Raw genomic sequence first — 5,486 nt, 5'->3', positions numbered from 1 at the left:
CCTGGCTGAGGGAAACGTTCGTTGAAAACGCTGTCTCAGTTGGTCTTTATCAGATGATTGTACTTATTCTTATCACAACCACCGTTATTTATCTTCCCCTAAAATTCACAGAAAAACATCTTAACAGGAATAATTTGAGGTTGCAGAGAACAAAAGCGCTAGTTAACAACAGCCAGCAAATCATACCAATAGCCCTTTCATTGCACTGGCCTTCATCCCACACTAAGATGGCATGATAAAGCTCTAATACCCACTAGGGATTTTGTCTATTAAGGCAAATGTAAGGTGGGATACATCCAATGTAGGGGATAAAAAGGTTTAAAACCTCATGACTTCCAAAGCAGTCGTGTGATGATGATGTGAACTCCAAGGTTCCAGTCATATTCTTTCAGTGGAAAGATTTCAGTCTCGTGCAGTGTAAGTGTGTAAATATTGTAGAAATGACTCTCACAAGATAAACATAGTCCTCTTACACTTGACACGCTGGAAAAAATCCAACTAACACATTAAAATGCCAGTCACCCCCTCTTACGGCCAGAAGTTTTATAGCAGGGAGGTAGGACGATTTCGGTGAAAGGAGCTGGACTCCGGCGCCGGAAGCTCAGCCCACACATGTGCATTTCCCCTGCCGTCAGGACACCCCCGCCCGTGCCAAAGCCTGGCTCCTCACTGTTCCAAGCCTGATCCCGATCCCAATCCCGATGCCGGGGCACTTCGTGACGTTTGTCCAGGAAGCTCCCAGAGGTCTGGTTTCATCCCAATTCTTAATGAAACTCTCTGGTCCCATGCAGACACTTCTTAGCTCTCAAGAAAACCAACTTTCACTAAAGTGTGATGTGGGAAATAGTTTAAATATGACCTCCTTGCCTTCCCTCGGGAGTTGCAATTTAACTGGAGTCAAAATTCTAAGCTAAACATGGGGCCAGGCAGGGTTTATTGTGTGCTGCCTTTTGTGTGAGGATGTGCATTATGGTATTTGCTTATATTTTCAGAAATACACTTGTAAGGTTGAGACAAAATCTGAGAAAAATGGTCACCCACACAGTGAGGGAGAGAGCTGGGTGGGAAGAACAGGCATGAAGGCATCTTCCTGTGAACGCCTTGTCTGTGGTTTTGACCTTGTGATGAAGCGTGTCCTGGGGCCGCCACACCAGCCAATGAGAGCCAAGGCTTACATCGTCGAGAGTTTTCTGAGCCAGTTATTAAAGTCATGATTAAATATTGAATTGTTTAGCCCTGGCTGGTGTAGCTCGGTGGATTGAACGCGGGCCTGCGAACCACACAATCGAGGTTCAATTCCCAGTCAGGGCACATGCCTGGGTTGCAGGCCAGTTCCCAGCAGGGGACTCATGAGAGGCAACCATACATTGATATTTCTCTCCTTCTCTCCTTCCCTTCCCCTCTAAAGACAAATAAATAAAATCTTTAAAAAATTGAATTGTTAAACTTAATATTATAAATAAGTTATACTAAAATTAAAGATAATAGGTGTTAAAAACTCATCAGTTTCTAATGATGTGTATTTTACCACATTTCACTATTTTTACTATTGGCTGTGCTGAGATTATTGCATCTGTTTGGTAGAAATACTGTGAGTGCAGAGCTACAAGGCAGCACCCACATGCTGTATTCAGTAACGTAACATTGGTAGCTTGTAGTCCATGATGGTGGTAATGTTTACATCATAGAAATTGGCAAAATCAGGGCTTTTATTCTCATGGATCCAGTAATTAAATATTTACTGGCACACTGCTGTTTCGGGTCCATGTTATATTTCACATAATTTAAAAGTGCATGTAAATTTTTAAAAAGGCATCGCAAAAAGTAAGAAACTAAAATAAATGAATTGATCAAATGTATACCATTTAGCTGTCATAACAATAGAAAGAAAAATTATTACATGTGACTTTAAAACATAGCATTTTCTCAGTAAATTTGTGCTGGGATATACCCTGAATGAAAAAATAATGCAAAGAATTCTTAATCTACTTTAAGTTGTCTGATTGCAATAATAAGAATTACAATAACAATAGTAATTACAACAACAATAATTAAGTAGTCTTATTATTACTGTAATAAGACTACATGCACACATGTGTGTATATATAATGTACACGCAGAGTCTGGCACAAGCAGTGCCTACTTGAGTGTGGTTGGTAGGGGAATAATATGGGTGTAATAATTTATCGTTTTAATTTGAACATTTCACCTACACTGTCATGTGGTGTGCTTGAGTGTGATATTGTTAGGTTACAGAATTACATGCTTATGATTTTGTAATAAAAAAGGGGCATTATTTGTGCTGGGCTCTATTTGTGTGTGTGTATAGATGTATACATATGATAAAACAAATAATTTTATTAGACTCCCAAATATTTTGGCACAAGGGAAACACATAAAAACTTAAAAACCCCCAAAATAAGTAAAATTCTATAATCTTAAACTGTAAATATGAGCGTGAAATCATGATTTGTTCTTATCTTTCTATAAACACTTATTTCTAAGCTCTCCATAGAAAGGGCTTAGAAGCAACGAAACCCGGGAAAAACAAGCCGGCTGAGCACTCAGCTTATGGCCTGTACGTACAATTTCCTACTGGAAAAGAGGGCCCCCAAGACAGATCATCCACTCCCCATCTGGGTCAGGAAGTGTACAGGACAAACCTAAGGTGTTGTGTTTTGTCAGAAACCAGGGGAACTGTCAAAACCCACTGAAGTCGTGTCAGAGGACAGAGGAATCGACTGGAAGAGGCACACTTGGGCCGACGATGGAACAGCTTGAACACCGAAATAAACATCAAAGCACGCCCAATGTATTAAATTGCATGACTAATAACGATAACTCAAATATAGTTTTTGAAAGAGATCCACTATTTAGCTTTACAGGATGCTAGTGAAAGAGCTAACTCTTCCGAAAACTGAAAAATGCTGGAAGAGAGCACTCGTCCTTCCTTCTCTTGATGAATTTTTCTCTAAGGTAACGAACGGGATGATGTGTGAAACATGAGGTCTGTCCAGAAGGTATCCAGCCATGTTGATTGCAGAACATACAAGATACCAGAAACACCACCGCATAGGACAGTGATGTCTTAGTTCCTTTCAAAGTAGGCATCTTGGAACCTCTCACAGAGTTCTCCCAATTGCCATCAGCTGCCCTGTCATTTTTTCCTGAATCTCATTGATGGTCTGAAATCTCTTCTCTTTCAAGGTGATTTTAGTTTTGGGAAAAAAACAGAAATCGCAGGGCACCAAATCTGGGCTGTAGGCAGACTGAGTTACCTGAGTGATTTGATGTTTCACCAAAAACTGCACAAGATGTGGTGCATGAGCAGGTGCATTGTCCTGATGAAGCTGCCAATCACCAGTTGCCCATAGCTTCAGCCTTCTGAATCATCTGAATAGTTTCCACAGAGGAATGTTCAAGCTTAATGCAAAATTTGATCCAGAGTGGTTGCTCTACTTGCTCAGTCATTTTGAGAGCAACAGCCACACAGTGCACGTGCTCACTCAGTGGCGTCTATGGGCCCCACTGACCAGTGCAGTGACATCATCATCGTTCATGCATGTGCATCCCAGTCCACTCTCCTTGGCTGCCAGGTTACATCAATGTCACACAAACCATTCTCATTACACTAGCAATGGCTGGACTTTCTCTGGACAGACCCCAGATCTTCTAAAAATAATTCCATGTAGCAAATGAAGAAATGAGAAATTTAAATGCCATTATATTATAACCCATAACAAAATAATAGATCTAGGACTTAGACGTCAATGATTGCTGAGACAGTTACGCGAGGGGCTTATGGATTAAGACACTGGGCATCAGACAACAAAATTTTGTCCATTCCCTCAGAAATGGGCAAAAAATAAGGTGGGCTCTGCAATTGTCACAGCTCTGAGGTGACCTTCAGAGAATTCCCACCCTCAGTGCAGGGAGGGTGATGCTGAGCAAGTTTAGTAGGTAATTCCCTGAGCTGAGAGAGCGCCCTCGGAAGAAGGTTTTCAGTAGAAAATCAGTCTTAGACTAAACACGGCTCTTGTCCTGAATAACAGACTGCAAAAAGCAAAACCTAAAAAAGATAAACACTGTCTCCAGATAACTTAACTGTGTCCCAGGACAAAGCTCAAGGACATTTATGAGAACATAAGAATGCCCAGCATCCGACAGGGCAAAATTCAGAATGCATGATATCCAATCAAGCTGGCAGGAAAAGAAGTAGCAAAATATGAGCCCTCATGAGGAGAAAAATGAACACAGCCAACTCAGAACTAACACAGAGGGTAGAAGAGCAGATGAGCACATAAACAAGAGTTTTTATAATTATATTCCACATGTTTGAAAGGCTGAGTAGGGACATGGAAGATACCTTTTTGAAAAGACCTAAATCAGACTTCTGTGCATAAAAAGTACAATGTCTGAGGTGAAGAAAATACACTGGAAAATATTAAATATAGATGAGACACTGCCGAAGAAAAGATTATTCATTATAAAGAGATAGCAATAGAAACTATCCAAAAGAAAACAAAGAGAACAGGGAATTTTTACAAAGTAATCAGCAAGCTGTGGGATCATTGCCAGTGGTCTGTTATAGGTGTAACTGAAGTCCTTAGAGGCACAAAGAGAGAGGGGTGGGGAATAAGAAATAGTTGAAGAAACCATGGCCAGAAAATTTTCCAGATTTGTTAAACCACAAGTGATAGTACCAAAAGGCTCATAATCCTTCAGCGCAAGAAAAAAACGACACCAAGGTATAGCATAGTCAAATTGTTCAAAACCAGTAATTATGGAGAAAATCTAAAGCAGCTAGCAGAGATCAAAGCAGGCATGTTCTGTACTGAGGGAAAAGGTCAAGACGACAGCAATTTTCTCAGTGGAAAGAAGGCAAGCAGGAAGGCAGTGGGATGGCATCTTCAAAGCAGTGAAAGCAAAAGCTGTCAACCTCGAATTCTGTCTGCGGCGAAAATGTGGTGAGTGCCGCTGCCGCTCCCAAAGGTTCTCGCATCCCTTTGTGTGAGTCCTCCCTCCCGTCAGGCCCCGCTGCTCTCTGCCCCGTGGTCCTGAGGCAACCACTGGGCCTTTCTCTGTCACTAGAGATCAACTTACATTTCCCAGACTTTTATAGGGACTTAATTTTTTGAGATTTGCCATGTTGTTGTATACATGAATAGTTCAGTCCTTTTCATTGCTGAGTAGGGTTCCCTTTTATGAGTTCACCACAATTTACCCGTTTGCCTGTTAACGGGTTGTTATTTACAGTTTTGAGCTAATACAAATAAAGCTTCTGAGACCATTCCTATATGACGTATATGACTTCTTTCTGTTTTTAAAAATATTTTATTTATTTATTTTTAGATAGAGGGGAAGGGAAGGAGAGAGAGTGGGAGAAAACCATCAATGTGTGGTTGCCTCACACATGTCTCCCACTGGGCAACTGGCCCACAACCCAGGCATGTGCCCTGCCTGGGAATCGAACCTGTAGCCCTTTG

This window comes from Sturnira hondurensis, unplaced genomic scaffold, assembly GCF_014824575.4.
Source record: "Sturnira hondurensis isolate 20B ecotype Veracruz unplaced genomic scaffold, ASM1482457v3 Scaffold0004136, whole genome shotgun sequence".
Classification (NCBI taxonomy): domain Eukaryota; kingdom Metazoa; phylum Chordata; class Mammalia; order Chiroptera; family Phyllostomidae; genus Sturnira; species Sturnira hondurensis.
Note: the sequence above shows the minus strand (reverse complement) of the source record.